At 33.9% G+C, this 17,334-nt stretch overlaps 1 pseudogene; it reads right to left on the minus strand.

Annotated features, from left to right (window-relative positions):
- Positions 1 to 15,490: 15,490 nt before the first annotated feature.
- Positions 15,491 to 15,602, minus strand: LOC142318568 (U2 spliceosomal RNA; annotated as a pseudogene).
- Positions 15,603 to 17,334: the final 1,732 nt, after the last annotated feature.

A 17,334-nucleotide genomic window follows, 5' to 3' on the forward strand; every position in this document is an offset into this window, starting at 1 on the left:
CAACCAGCTCCGATAAACCCGATTCAGCCACCGGAAAAAGTGTTCTCAATTGTATACCAGCAGACTCAGCTGTAAGGACAGGCAAACGTCTTCCCAGTCTTCCCATGACGATCTGAAAAGGACGTCCCCACGGGTCCGAGTACAGCTCCAAGCATAACTCCTTCCAACGTGCTCTCTCGCTAGATTTTATTAGGTAATTTAGTAACCGTCTGGCATCAAAAAACATATTTACAGCATGCTCATACACAGCACCGCCTCTTCTACGGAGTCTAAATTTTCTCCTTCGCCAGTACTGCAGAATCCGTCTTTGGTCCGCAATCTCCGCAGTCCACCAGTAAGCGGGTTGATACCCCCTGGTATCTGCAACAATGAAAATTCACTCTTGTGCACGCTCTTTTATTGGAGCCTGAGAGTGGTGGGGCCGCAGTACTGCTATGGTGGCAAAACTGCGCGGTCATCTAAGCAGCGGAAGTGATGCTCATACCAGCGCGTACGTATAAGTTGCTACCGTGTTCGTCCGCCGATATTAAATTAGGCATATGTGTGGTAATAATGTATAGATTAAATAAACAGAATTGAAAGTTTGATAAAACATTAACAAAATGAACATTACGGAACTTCACAAAATTTAACCTTTCCCTTTTACCCTTTTCCCCATTCTCCTTACCCATTTCCCCTTTTTATTTTCCCAATTTCCCCCATTCCTCCCGTTTTTCCTTTGCGTCTCCCATTTCTATTTCCCTTGTTTCCCCTTTCCATTTCCTTTTCCATTTTCCCATTCTTCTCTTTTTCAATTTTTCCCTTTTCCGATTTTCCCTTTCTCTCTTTTTCCCCGCGCGTAAATCGGTCCCAGTAGTTTTTTAGTCTATAGCGGATACGCATATCGGAAACACTGAAATGGAATCGTAAAATATTTAGTACAGCGTGTGTTGCTTTTACGTTCAACATATAGCGCAGTTTTTTTTTTCAAAAAAAAAGCATATTTTACCTGTAAGAGGTATAATATGTTAGGTATATAAAAACAAGCATGTATTCTAATGCAACGTTGCGTCAAAATTTCAAAGCAATCGGTGAAGAACATTCGGAGATTTAGGATTTTGAATAAACGAACATTTACATTTTTATTTATATCGATAACAGAAATGATTTAGAGAAATACGGTAATATTAAGCAATAAAGATATAAAGGACACTATTAACAACGACATTCAATCACAAATGAAATAAGTTTAACCTCGATTTAGGTTTTTAAACGATTTATTACAATCACAGACCGGGTTAAAATGTTGGTAACAATATTTAAATTCAATTCAATCTTATTTAAATTCAATCCGCTTGTACCCCCTTTTTTCTATCTTCTACTATACGATCGATCTAATCCAGTTCGATAGCTATCTGTATAAATTGAAAAATATATATTTTTTTTTTTTTTTTTTACAAAAACTTAAATAGTTGTCTAAATTTTCAGTATTAAATCTAATATAACTAAAACAAAGTTATCGCAATACATATTACGAACATCCAGCTTAATGAAGTCTTTCAGTATAATACAAATTTTTTCGCCACAAAATATGTAATAAAAGGGAATCAATCAAATATATTTCAAGAATATTTCTTTTTATTTAAATCTATATTCAAAAAAATTACAATGAAATTATAAACCGTATAGTAATAGTCTCGCAGATATCATTTCTTCCGCTAAAAAATTTAACCAAATGATACTGATATCAAAAAAGTAAGACACTACATTTCTATTACAAGAATCAGATATTAATTTAGAATTTTCTTTAAAAAAAAAATACACGTTAAATATATGTAATAGATAACAATAGATAATAAACAATGTTTAAGCATTCCATATAATAAGCAAAAAATATAAAAGTTTGTTACAAAAATCTTACCGGCCCGATTTATTAAACAATGAATAATCATAAGAATTGTATTATTTCTGTAAATGTGACATGTATTATATATAAATGAAATCGGGCCGGTAAGAGTTTTGTGACAAATTTTTATATTTTTTCCTTATTATATGGAACGCTTAAACAATGTTTATTATCTATTAATTACATATATTTAACGTGTATTTTTTTAAACAAAATTCTAAATTAGTAATAGATTTTGATAAATACAAATGTAGTGTCTACCTTTTTTTGATATCAATATCATTTTGTTTTTTGAGCGGAAGTAATAATATCTGCAAGATTCTTACTGTACGGTTTATAATTTCATTGTATTTTTTTTTGGATATCACTCTGTTTTGTTAGATTATTCTTTTATTTTTTTTATGAATTAATGATTGTTATCTTATGGATTTATAATTCAAATTTATTGCCTTAGAACAAACAAATTGAATTTCTCGCCAATTTTTTTGTCGATAGTCATATCATTCACTTCATACCGTATTTTTACTTTTTTAATAAAACTAGTATAATGACCTTCACGAATCGAAGATCCGTAATGTGATTTACTTTGTAAAGTGTAACCCTCAATTTTTATCGTTAAATTCGATTTTACTAATCGAATTTATTTCTGTTTTTATTTATTCCTTTTTTTAATAAAACTAGTATAATTTCTTGTAAACTAATTACTCGTTTATTTTATTATTTTTTTTTTTTAAGAAGTGACGAGAATTAAAAAAATTGTTTCATCTTCAGTAATTTCATTTACATAAGAGCATTTACTATTAAAACAAGCTGTAGTATATTTTATTTTAAATTTTATTATTTCAAGTACATTATCAAGTTTTTGTACGCTACGTAGTACTACCAAATAGTGCTACCTAGCGGCGCGATTCGTAAAGTCACCTTAAAAAATTAATAAAATGACATATTCGAGTCCCGCGGTTCATCAAATTGAAAAAAAGAACGTAATCTAACAAAATTCGAGGTATTTTATACTTTTAAAAAATACCTCGAATTTTGTTAGATTACGTTCTTTTTTTCATATTCTTTATTACTAATTGAAGTGAAATATAATTTTTTCACGCTTATTTATTTATTTTTCCCCCATTTTGATTTCACTGTTACGTTAGGTCATGTTTAGAACTTTAAAAGTAGTTCGTTGGCTTCGACGCCTCTTACCGACGTAATGAACTCCGTGATTATTTACTGTTACATGTTTTTAGTGATTACTAGCTGCAGGACACGCCTCCGCAGCTAGCTCTCCGGGCGGGTTGCCCTGGCGGGCGACGTCACGGAATGGGATTATTGGTTCCAAAATTGATTATCTCTTGTTTAAAAGTATTATTTTTTTTTTTGAATGAAGAAAATTGATATTACGAAAGTTAAATTGGAAATTTAACTCTAGATATTGATATATTAACGAATCGGGATTTTCCGCTAGTGATCGGTACATTCCGGTGCCTACTTTTTGGTTATAGTTCATTATTTTATGAAGCTGAACATTTTATTCCAGTCTACGTTATCGAAAGCCTTTTCTAGGTCTATAAACGCCAAGTATGTCGGTTTGTTTTTCTTTAATCTTCCTTCTACTATTAATCTGAGGCCTAAAATTGCTTCCCTTGTCCCTATACTTTTCCTGAAACCAAATTGGTCTTCTCCTAACACTTCTTCCACTCTCCTCTCAATTCTTCTGTATAAAATTCTAGTTAAGATTTTTGATGCGTGACTAGTTAAACTAATTGTTCTGTATTCTTCACATTTATCTGCCCCTGCTTTCTTTGGTATCATAACTATAACACTTTTTTTGAAGTCTGATGGAAATTCCCCATTTTCATAATTATATACACCAGTTTGTATAATCTATCAATCGCTTCCTCACCTGCACTGCGCAGTAATTCTACAGGTATTCCGTCTATTCCAGGGGCCTTTCTGCCATTTAAATCTTTTAATGCTCTCTTAAATTCAGATCTCAGTATTGTTTCTCCCATTTCATCCTTCTCAACTTCCTCTTCTTCCTCTATAACACCATTTTATAATTCATTTCCTCCGTATAACTCTTCAATATATTCCACCCATCTATCGACTTTACCTTTCGTATTATATATTGGTGTACCATCTTTGTTTAACACATTATTACATTTTAATTTCTGTACCCCAAAATTTTCCTTAACTTTCCTGTATGCTCCGTCTATTTTACCAATGTTCATTTCTCTTTCCACTTCTGAACACTTTTCTTTAATCCACTCTTCTTTCACCAGTTTGCACTTCCTGTTTATAGCATTTCTTAATTGCCGATAGTTCCTTTTACTTTCTTCATCACCAGCATTCTTATATTTTCTACGTTCATCCATCAGCTGCAATATATCGTCTGAAACCCAAGGTTTTCTACAAGTTCTCTTTTTTAAAAAAATTAGGGTTCAAATACAGAGATAGAAGAACAATTGCTAACATGTACAGGAACCAAACAGCAACAATAACAATTGAAGAACATAAGAAAGAAGCCCTAATAAGAAGGGGAGTCCGACAAGGATGTTCCCTATCGCCGTTACTTTTTAATCTTTACATGGAACTAGCAGTTAATGATTTTAAAGAACAATTTAGATCCGGAGTAACAATACAAGGTGAAAAGATAAAGATGCTACGTTTTGCTGATGATATAGTAATTCTAGCCGAGAGTAAAAAGGATTTAGAAGAAACAATGAACGGCATAGATAAAGTCCTACGCAAGAACTATCGCGTGAAAATAAACAAGAACAATACAAAAGTAATGAAATGTAGTAGAAATAACAAAGATGGACCACTGAATGTGAAAATAGGAGGAGAAAAGATTACACAATTTTTCCCTTCTACCTGTCCTTCCAAAATTAAAGCGACTATTCCAGGATGCCTTAGTATGTGGCCTATATGTCTGTCTCTTCTTTTAACTATATTTTTCCAAATGCTTCTTTCTTCATCTATTTGCCGCAATACCTCCTCATTTTTCACTTTATCCACCCATCTGAATTTTAACATTCTCCTATAGCACCGCATTTCGAAAGCTTCTAACCTTTTCTTCTCAGATACTCCAATTGTCCAAGTTTCACTTCCATATAAAGCGACACTCCAAACATACACTTTCAAAAATCTTTTCCTGACATTTAAATTAATTTTTGATGTAAACAACTTATATTTCTTACTGAAGGCTCGTTTAGCTTGTGCTATTCGGCATTTTATATCGCTCCTGTTCGTCCATCTTTAGTAATTCTACTTCCCAAATAACAAAATTCTTCTACCTCCATAATCTTTTCTCCTCCTATTTTCACATTCAGTGGTCCATCTTTGTTATTTCAATTACATTTCATTACTTTTGTTTTGTTCTTGTTAATTTCATGCGGTAGTTCTTGCGTAGGACTTCATCTATGCCGTTCATTGTTTCTTCTAAATCCTTTTTATTCTCGGCTAGAATTACTATATCATCAGGAAATCGTAGCATCTTTATCTTAAATTAAAATTGTAAAATAAATTTTAATTAAATTCAGTTAATTTCTTTTTATTTCATTTTCTTACTTTAACGTACTGAATTTACTTATTTTTAAAATCCAAATTTTATTCGGCCGTCATTTTGGGTTCAAACATCGCACCAAATTTTTATTTATAACATATTTATTTTCTTTAAGAGACATTTAAAATAATTATCACAAAACGAATGTTACCATTATTTTGAAATATTTGATTTACACCCCCCGAGCCATCTTTCAAAAATGGGTTGAAATTTTATTTTTCTTCAAAAGGTAAATTTATTGTCTGATACCTTATCCTAAAGGTTACAGTATTTTATCTGGAATGGTTTTAAAATTTCCATACTTTTGACTCACCTTGTATGTAGTAATTAAATATAAAATGAAATGTAATTAATATTAAAAACAATTGAATTAAAATTAACGACTAATTGACATAAATGATAATGTTATTTATTATGATGAAGAGTAAACACTGTAAAATTACAGCTTAATTACGATCGGCTGGTTTATTGTAAGGTAATTAACAATTAAATTAAAGTAATACAATTATATTATTTATTATAATAGTAAATAATACATATACTCGTATATGAAAAATATTTTTGCCGGGAAAATCGACAACTACAATATAAAGATAAACTAATCGATCTGTTTTTGTTATTTATTTTCTCGTGACAAAACTGACAAAAGATTTTTTAAGAAAAATAATTGATATCACAACCAAAAAAAAAGTTTAATTAATCTCACCATGACAAAAGCCCTACGGAATCAAAAAAATCTGATGTGGACACCACATGACTTCCTAATACGCCTAATAAATTACATATACACATCTTTTGTTGCGCTTCATTTAAACTTACTTCTTTTGAAAGTGAGATACGATCCTCAATTCTTTAATAAAGTGAACAGTTAAACGATTGATAAAACTAGAGAACGTGTACACAAATTAAGATCAGAAGAATTATATCAAACCAAAGAACGATTAAATGATTAGCAATAAAAAAACAAATAAACGAAATGATAATCAGTTCCGACTTATTTTCCAAATATTTTCCGACAATATCAGAGAGTAATGAACAAAAAGATAAAAATTTGTTGTAATTTATTAAAGATCGGGCTTGTATGCCTCAGTGTATATGTATTTCTTGTGAAGATCTATTTTTCAGTTATTCTGTAGTTAACTTTAATGTGGATAATATTAAACAGAAATTAAAATAGAAAATCCCAAAATAATATTCTAAATTATAATTTTCAATTAATATTAAATAATCAGATGTTTCACCAAATATATTACATATACACATATGTAATAATGCCTATTAAATTATATATACACATTTTTAAAAGTACATAAAATTCTATTTCACTAATAACTTTTGATTTTTTCATATTTTTTTTTTATTATTGTTGATAATTAGTATTTATTGTATTTTTCATTACTATCATGGGTTCATAATTATTAATAAATCAATATATTTAAGTTAAAAAAAGGTAAAAAAAGGTGATGTCTGTTTCGAATCGATGTGCCTCCCCTTGTAAGATCCAAATATTTCATTAATTAAAATTTTATTTGGCTATAACTCTGGAACCGATGAAAATAAGTATCACTTATATATATATATATATATATATATATCATTGAAAAGCTCTCAATGAGGGCTTATTATTGCAGTTAAAAATAGTCCAAAATCGGAATTTTTGAAAATTTTGAGCTTTTTTTGACACTTTTGGTTCAGTTGATAGCAGTCAAAAAGGGAGGTTCACAAATAGATCTTACAACAGTTATAAATTCAAAATTTCAACATTCTACGGCTAGCCATTTTTGAGTTATTCGAGATACATACGTACGTACAAACTCAAAGGGTAGCGTTGCTATTGTACTCCAGGTTCAGACGTGTTATAGATATGGACAAACATGTTCTAGTGTAGATCATGTTTGTCAATAAATATTTTTTTTTGTCTTCAGTCATTTGACTGGTTTGATGCAGCTCTCCAAGATTCCCTATCTAGTGCTAGTCGTTTCATTTCAGTATACCCTCTACATCCTACATCCCTAACAATTTGTGTTACATATTCCAAACGTATTCCCTTCTACCTGTCCTTCCAATATTAAAGCGACTATTCCAGGATGCTTTAGTATGTGGCCTATAAGTCTTTCTCTTCTTTTAACTATATTTTTCGAAAAGCTTCTTTCTTCATCTATTTGCCGCAATACCTCTTCATTTGTCACTTTATCCACCCGTCTGATTTTTAACATTCTCCTATAGCACCGCATTTCAAAAGCTTCTAATCTTTTCTTCTCAGATACTCCGATCGTCCAAGTTTCACTTCCATATAAAGTGACACTTTCAAAAATCTTTTCCTGACATTTAAATTAATTTTTGATGTAAACAAATTATATTTCTTACTAAAGACTCGTTTAGCTTGTGCTATTCGGCATTTCAATAAATATAAATATTTGTATTCATCAAATATTCATCAGAATGATGCCAGTTGTAAAATGATAGTGAACAAGTAAACACGTCATTGTGAATGCTTTGTGTGTCTGAATTATTGTATATTACAAATTTACAACATTATTTCTTTTAATTACTCGTTACTTTCAAAATGACTAAACTATGTATGTGGTGAAGTGACGCACAAGTCCCAAAAGCGAAACTTTATTCCATTAGGAAAATGTATTATGAACTTTATTTTGAGTGTAAATTCGGGGACTAAACAAGGGTCTGGGCTCACATATCTGTTGTTTATCGTGTTCTAGCCTTCTCATTGCACGGAAAAGTGGCACACGTCACATGCCATTTGCTATCCCTATGGTATTGAGGGACTCCAAGGATCACTCTTCTGACTAATATTTCTGCTTAATAAACAATAAAGGGATTACGTCAAAATCAATACATACAGTGGTGTACCCTAACTTGCAATCTGGAATGAGATCGATTCCACACTACGAAGATTTGCTTGTACCAAAGCCTTCAGGACATGTGAGATTAGATGATGAGACCTCTGATAGAACTAAGGAAGAAAAGATACAAATTCTGGTGATACAACATTTGAACAAAGCAGTTCACCTGAGCCTCATATATTGAGAATAGAAAATCTAAACGATCTCATACGAGATTTAAAATTATCCAGAAAATTATCCTGAAATGCTTGCTTCCCGGCTAAAAAAATTGGAATTTCTTCAAAGATGTGTACTTATCGTCATTCTGAATTTACATACTATTTTTCTGAATAAAATGGCTTAGTATTTTGTAATTACATTTCTTCTCTTATGGAGACACTTTGTAATGAAAATAACCCAACAGAATGGTGCTTGTTCATTGATTCCTCAAAAGTTAGTTTTAAAAGCTGTTCTTCTGTATAATGAAAATAAATTCCCATCAGTACCTGTGGCTCACTCTGCTAATATGAAAGAAACATAAGAAAACTTTAAATTTATATTGGAAAAGCTTCAATATCCAGTGTACGAATGGAATATTTGTGGTGATTTGAAGGTAATTGCACATTCTTTTTCTGCAGCTTGGTTACAAAAGTACTGTTGCTTTTTGTGTTAGTGGGATAGAAGGGACAGAAAAACCATATCATTAAAAAAAATGGCCTAAACGCGACTCTCTCATTCTTGAACAGAAGCATGTGTCCCATTATGTAATCCAAAAATGTGTATCTACCTCCGTTACATATCAAACTAAGATTACTGAAGAATTTCGTTAAGGTCATGGACAATACTGGTTTCATATACTTAAAACAAAAGTTTCCTAAAATTAGTGATTCAAAGATTAAAAAAGAAATATTTGTAGATCCCCAAATATTATTACGAATTCATGATGAAAAGTTTGAGAAACTATTGAATCCACTGGATAAAACAGCTTGGCAAACATTCAAAAATGTTTTTTGGGAAATCGAAAGGCGGAAAATTAATGTGATATTTTCATCGATCTTATAACATCTTATAAAAATTTGGGTTGTAATATGTTTTTAAAAGTTTTTCTCCTGCACTCGCACTTAGAGATTTCTTCCCGGAAAATCTTGGCGCAGTAAGCGGTGAGCACGGGGAACGTTTTCGTCAGAAGATTTCAGCTACAAAAAAGAGATATTAAGGCAAATGGAATCCTAATATGCTGTCCGATTAGTTTTGGACCATCAAGAGGGTTGCTCTACAGATGAAATATAGCAGAAAATCGTCATTTCTTAATTTCTAGGTGAGTCAAATGTTTGAATATTGTGTAGTTGAGAGTGCAGAGTGTATTAAAATGGTTGAAAATATAGATGCCTGTCTCTTGGAAACCTTGCATGATAGAGAAAAACCGATTTCATATTTGAATTCAGAAGAAATAATACTATCAGAATCACATATTTTTTTCCTAAGATAAAAAAAAAATTGTTTTTTTTCCCCGGTGTAATTAATTGTGAATGAACTCGTAATTGTATTAAGAAAATGTTTTGGATTGTCTTTTCACGTATGGAAAAAATAAATTAGAATTTTTGTTATAAAAATTGTATATTATTATTATTCAAAATTTGAAAATGTATAATAAAATTTCTTGTATATAAAAATTGCTGTAATATTACATACATAGAAATTTATTTTGTAAAATGACAAATTTTTAACTATAAATAAAATTGAGTAAAATTTACATTTAAACAGAAATAAAAGACAGATATTGTTATAATTTTATAATACATCAAACTTTAATATTCATTGCCTCAATTTTTAGGATTTAGCTTTTAAACAAAATATTTAACAAAAGGTATTTTTGAACAAAATATTTTATATCATAATCCAATTAACTTCATACGGTCGAGGTTCGGGAATGTGTTTCTACAATGAGGTGGGAATTTTTTTTTTACTATCGTGGTAATATTGTAAATAATAAAACAGAATGCATATTATATGAGATAAATATATACGCTCGTTCGTACGTACGTGGATTTACTGGATTTAAGCTTAACACAAATTTTTTAAGCTTAACACAAATTTTTTAAGCTTAACACAAATTTCAGATATTTTTAATAATTGGTAGAGAAGAAAATCGCCTTTACTGTCCGCTATGATTGTTGGTTGTGACTTCAAAAGGTTTATGTAATCTACAAAGTAGGTGTCACGAATTTTGTGTTCTCTCTCTCTCTGTCTGTCTGTCTCTCTCTCTCTCTCTCCCTCTCTCTCTCTCTCTCTCTCTCTGTCTCTCTGTCTGTCTCTCTCTCTCTCTCTGTCTCTCTCTCTCTCTCTCTCTCTCTCTCTCTCTCTCTCTCTCTCTCTCTCTCTCTCTCTCTCTCTCTCTCTCTCTGTCTCTCTCCCTCTCTCTCTCTCTCTCTCTCTCTGTCTCTCTCTCTCTCTCTCTCTCTCTCTCTCTCTGTGTGTGTGTGTGTGTGTGTTCAGTGTTCAGTGTGTAAATGTACGGGTAAACATGTAGTCTGGAACAGACTCAGATCTACCACTCCTGAAACGTGTGGGTAATTAAAACCGAACGACCAAAGAACACTGGTATTCACAGTCTAGCATTCGAGTAGAGTAACAGCTCGTAGCTAAAATTAGTGTGGGTGCTGCTTCAGAAACTTTTTTCTGGGCCAAAAATAGTCTTATAAAGACCCTAACCCTAGGAAGACCCTATAAAGACCCTATCCGCTAACTCTAGGTTAGCGGATTCATCTAAAATCCTGGGAGAACTTACAGAGCTAATATATGCAGTCGCTTTAGGCGCATAACATCTTCGCTGTTATCGAGAAGGATAACCGCGCGCCAATCACGTGTTTTTTCAATGTAATTCTGTAGCTTGTACCGAAACTCCACATCTCCTCTCGAACGGGAGGTAATCACAGATAATCGTGTATTTCAGTGTTTTTCACGAACCACGACGCTTCTGTTACATTTCTCAGTAGTTTTTTTAGGAATTTCTATATGAGTTTACTGTTTCTCCCTCTTGTCGTACCCCACCGTTGGATTCGAATCGGTTTCAGGAGCACTGAGTACAGCAATTACTTGTTAGCATTGAGACTCGTAGCTAAAATCAGTGAGGGTGCTGCTCCAGGAATTTATTTTCTGGACCTATCCAAAACCACGGTTAAAGTTTTCTGTAAAATAAAAGAACCGAAAAAAAAAGAATCATATAGAATATCTGGAAGCAGGGTAATAATTTAATTCTACACTTTATCTCATTTAAGAATACGGTAAATGGTTTTTAAGTCCATTTTGCGTAAAAACCGTATTCGGTTTAACCGAATAAATAATAAAATGTCAATACAGATAATATTTTTTAGTATTATTAGATAATTTAATAAAACATCCGCTTAAGAACACTACAGTCCAACGTTGCATAATTTAAATTTCTACGTACACAGGAACAAATACATAATTAGTTTTTACTAATTACCTTCTGTTTCGCCCTACCAGTGTGTTTTTGGAGAATTTGGCGATCAAAGATCCCTTACTTTCCGCCATTTTCTGATTACTACTGAAAAAAATAACGAAACCGCTTTCGTATTCCTTCCACCGACTAAACTAGAAAAGGGAACGAACAAGAAACGTTCCGTTCCATACACACGCGGAGTAAAAACAAAATCCCTTTCGGAACGCCGGAAAGCGGAGGTAGATTTCACCGGTGCTAAGTAGGGGATAAAAAAGATTTCCACCTTTATGTTAAGAAAAACTTCAAATTTACTCGATACGACAATGGTTGCATGTAAAAAAAATGTTTAGCATACGACAAGCCCCATTTTACAATTTCAGAAATATTTTGGTCATTCCTTGCCGTAAATGTTGTTCATATCAAAAATTGTTACGGACAAAGATTTTAGGTAATGTTTTAAGGAATAACGACAACTTTAAATTGATTCGATACCATGTATATTGAGGAATGAATGATTCTTTTTTGTCTTCGAAACCCCATTTTTTCAACCCCTGCGCCAATAGTTGTTGATATCAAAGAACCTTACTTAGTTAAGTGTTAGGCCCTTATCGAAAGAATAATAGGAACTTTAAACTAATTCGATATTTTACAGAATAAGAAAGTTATAGCGATATATTTTTTTTTTTTAAAGCCGCCCCTGTTTCCACCCCACCATGGTCCCATTTTGGCTGTCAACGAACTCAACCGAGATTTTGGGACGAGTAATTTTTAAGGAACAATTTGAAAGTGATTGGCCAAAATTACGGCAGTTATCGTGTCCACAAGGCAGTGAAATATACATATATATATGTATACACGGGGTGTGTGAGAAAAGTAATGAAATTGGTAACACTACGAGCGATCTGGAAACGCTGTGTCTATTGGTCTGTGCTAGACCGGTTTATTCATCCCTTCCGCATGCTCAGTACGAGTTTCAACTCCGTTCAGCCAACACATTATTTTTGACAGCACCATCAGTGAAGTTCTGTTTTTGTTGTGAAAATAGAGCATCGGAATTTAGAGCGACGTTGTGCAATCAAGTTTTGTGTTAAACTTGGGGATTCCGCGAATGTGACCTTTAAAAAGTTGAAACAGGCCTATGGGGAACATTGCTTATCAAGAGCACAAGTTTCCCGCTGGCACAAATCATTTTTGGAAGGCCAAGAACACGTTGAAGATCAACGTCGCTCAAGGAGACCTTCAACAATTGAAAATCTGACGAAAACGTTGACAGTGTGAGGGTTCTTGTGAGATCAGACCGTAGTTTAACAATAAGGATGATGAGTGAACAGTTAAACTCTTTCACCGTACATAAAATTTTCACAGACGATTTGGACATGCGAAAGTTTTGTGCGAAATTGGTGCCGAAAAACCTCACAACGGAACAGAAGGACAATCGAAGGAACGTGTGCGTTGATCTTCTTGAAAGGATTGACAACGACCAAGATTTCTTCAATCGTGTGATCACAGGTGATGAATCCTGGATATCTGAGTACGATCCTATAACAAAGCGACAAAGCGAAGAGTGGCATACAACGTCATCTCCTCGACCGAAAAAATGTCGAATCAGCAAATCAAAGATCAAAACCGTGCCGATTTGTTTTTTTTACAGCAGGGGTATCGTGAGTAAAGAATTTGTTCCTTCAGGACAAACTGTCAACCAAGTATTTTACAAAGGTGTCCTTGAATGGCTCAGGAAAAGAGTGATTCGCGTGAGACCAGACATTGGAGACAAGTTGCTTCATCATGACAATACCTCGTGTCACATGGACATTTCCATCAGGGAATTTTTGACCTCAAATCGCATTCCTATGGTTTCTCAATTCCCCTTTCCACTTGATTTAACTTGTGACTTTTTCCTTTTCCCGAAATTGAAACGTGTCTTATAAGGACGTCATTTTGGATCTCTAGAGAACATCCAAAAGACTATGACCGAACAGTTAAAAACCCTACCGGTTGAAGCCTTCCAGCTGCTGCCAGGAGTGGGAACAACGACTCCGCCGGTGTATAGCTGACCAAGGAAACTTCTTTGAAGGGTATAATATTGTTGTTTGAAAAAAATAAAAACTTTGGTAAGTAATATGTCAGTCTCATTACTTTTATCACACACCTCATATATATATATATATATACAAACTTTTGAGCTGACGGTGGTTTTCAGGTGGATGTGAAACGCGATATGTAAAAATTTTCCGGAAGTCGAATCACGGTATCCTTTACAATAGGTAGCTTTCTTATGAAATCTACCCAAAAAAAAACTACCTTCCACCAGCACGCCAGGATCGGCACTGCAGGAGTAACAATACTCACTCTCCCTCGCATCCTCGCGTGCAGCTTCCTGTATGTGCATGTTCACAACAGCCAAATATCACACCACTGGAACTGTGAAGCCGTGCAGTTCCATACAAAGATTTTTTTTATCTTTTTCATAAGTTGGGGTATGGCTAACCGACATTAGGCTTAAGGATTATGTATTGTACAAGTATAAAGAAAGAATTAAAGAAAAAAGGACTCATTACATTAAATGTTATCGATAATATCAAGTGGAAATAGGGAGCACTGCAGTTCCACACTACCAATACGCGAGCCGCCACTGGTGATGAGTAATAAGAAGTATTTGAGTTTCTGATACTTCAACCTCCATTTTGATTTTATTTGAATTGCTACAGATTTACCGTAAGTGGGAAGTCCAACCAGTAGATTATTAATTAGTCTTGCCTTTTACCCGATTTTATATTGAATAGAGTGGTACCGATCAAATACAACGGTTGAAACAGATCGGGTATTAACTTTCACAGTTTATCTGATGTGTTAACATTTATAATTTACATACTATAGTGCTATTTTCACTCAAATAACGGTCTAGAAAATTAATTTTTAAAGGGAGATCTTGTACTTGTTTCCTCATTACATTTTGTTTTATAATTTCGTATACATTGTTTCACATAGCATCTAACATACGAGGTGTGTTCAAAAAGTAAACGAGAATTAATCCAATTCTCGAGATTTTTTCGTTGTTGAATTGGTAAAAATATCTGCAAAGTATCTGTACATTTGTAGTCACATTGGATGTTTACTCGGTAGTCAACTATCAAAAGGATAACAAGTGTTTTGGTACGATCGGCGATTTTTATTTGTATAAATAATGAATCAGAGAACTTGTATTAAATCTTGCTATAAGACTGGAATAAAGTATAGCAATGTTTTAAAAATGTTAAATATTGCTTTAGATGAGTCTGCTATGAGTAAAGAAAGGGTTTACGATTTGTATAAGCGTTTCCAAGAAAGTCGTGAAGACGTTGAATATGACTACCACCCCGGAAGCCACAGTACATCAACAACCGATGAAAACGTGGAAAAGAGTGAAAGAAATTATTACGAATAAGAATTACAATCAGAGATGTCGTTGATGATGTTGGGATATCGATCGGCTCATGCCATAACATTTTTTCGGATGTTTTGGATATGAAAAAATCCTAAAAAATGATAGCAAAAATTTGCTCAAAAACTGTTAAACTTCGAACAAAAAAAGCAGCGAATGGAAGTTGCTCAGGAGTCGCTAAATGAAGTCAAAAACGATGCAGAACAACTGAAACGTGTCTTTACAGTTGAAGAAACACGGATTTACGAATATGATGTCGAAACTAAGGCTCAATTGCCCCAGTGGAGGCATTCTGAATCACCAAGACTGAAAAACGCTTGACAGTTACGGTTGAATATGAAGGTTAAGTTTTAACGGCGTAGTACATCATGAGTTAAGCTGATAAGAACAGATACTACACTTTGATCTTAGCCAAGAGGCCGAGAAGCGATGCCGAACATACGTTGAACGACATACATTGACATTGACATACATTATGTTCGTTCAACATACATTGAACGACGATGCCGAACATACGTTGTTCATATGTCTAAGATGAGCCGTTAACAGAGGTCAAATAGTAATTAATGGTCTTACACCAGAAAATCTCATAAAATGGTCGGGGTACAACAATGAGAACTGGGAATGTTTCCGCAGGTTCCCCGGGGAGATCCTGCGGGCCAAAGAGGATGAAGACAGAAGAATGGGAGTATAAACAGTAGGGTAGGGCGGACAGTCACTCCATGGAGGGCCTTGGTACGCCTTGGTGTGCGGGTACCTGAGAAGGGGGTGAACTCCAGGGGAGTTTGAGTTTGGGTTAAAATAAAAGACCAAGTCCCGGTCGGCGGGGTCGTCCCTGCGGGAGCCTAGGCTCTTTGTGGAGTCGGCGCTGTCGATTAGAGGCCAAAGGCGTAAAGACCGAGTCCCGGTTCCCTGCTGAGGCGCTGGGGGACGGCATAGCCGGACCTTGGCTCTAAAGCGGGGGATTAGAGGCAGGCAATGTAAAACAAAAGATCCGAGACCGGGGAGGCCAACCTGCCGTACCGGACGTATAGCCGGCGGGTGGGGGACGCCTCCTTTGAGAGTAAAAGGACACTCTCCCCGACTGAGTATACTTAATTGGATATCCGGTCGGGGAGAGTAGGGGAAAAAAAAAGTACATCATGAGTTCTTGCCACAAGGTCAGATGATCAATAAGGATAATTGCCTACAAGTTCAACGCCGTTTACGCGAAGCAATAAAAAAAAAAAGTCCGGATTTGTGGCGAAAGAATTCATGGTTTTTGCACTACGATAATGCGCCTGCTCATACTTCGTTGCTTGTTCTTCAATTTTTAGCCAAAAACAACAGTGTAATGATACTCCAATCGCCATATTTACCAGACGTGACCCGCTAATGGGAACTATTTTGAAGGGGATAACATTAATGTAGTTGAATAAATAAAATTCTTTCCATAAACCAAAAATTCTCGTTACTTTTTTAAAACACCTCGTACATTCTTTGTGATAATATACTTTTTTAAAGTAAAATATGACTTGTGAATCAAAATAGCTGACGTGGTCACAATTTTTTTTCTTGATAATATTACCACATAGACTTGAAGCTTTTGGAATTTTTTAGCGTATGAAAACTGCCATGCCTGACCGGGATTCGAACCCGGGACCTCCGGATTAAAGGCCGAGACGTTACAATTTTTTCAAAATCAGATGTCGTACAAAAAAATCATCAGAAATAGAAACATTACAACTTACTTTATACCTTTTACGTGCAACAAAACAAGGAAAACACAACTTCTGTTATGGAAGAACTGGTCTGATAATATGATACAGCTAGAGTAATATAAGAGGTTTAACTACGGGTAAAACAAATGCAGCTCTAAAAGATTTTTACCACAAAATAAAATCTAACGTGCCTTATCGTAATCTTCCTCTACCTTAATAATCTGTATAGATGTCACGTAAGGGTAATGATATAAACACAGTTGTTTTAATCAAAACGTTTACGGAATCGATACATTCATCGTTCAGATTATCTGTAATACAACGAAACAGTTAAAGGTCTTACATTAATACAAATTGGTGATTTTCGGTTGGAGGTTTTCTAATCGAATATGTGGGTGGAGAAAGTGACTGCCCAAAATGAAATTTTTAAGGCTTCTTTTATTGTTTCTTTTTATTATACTTT

Source organism: Lycorma delicatula, chromosome 1, assembly GCF_047948215.1.
Source record: "Lycorma delicatula isolate Av1 chromosome 1, ASM4794821v1, whole genome shotgun sequence".
Classification (NCBI taxonomy): domain Eukaryota; kingdom Metazoa; phylum Arthropoda; class Insecta; order Hemiptera; family Fulgoridae; genus Lycorma; species Lycorma delicatula.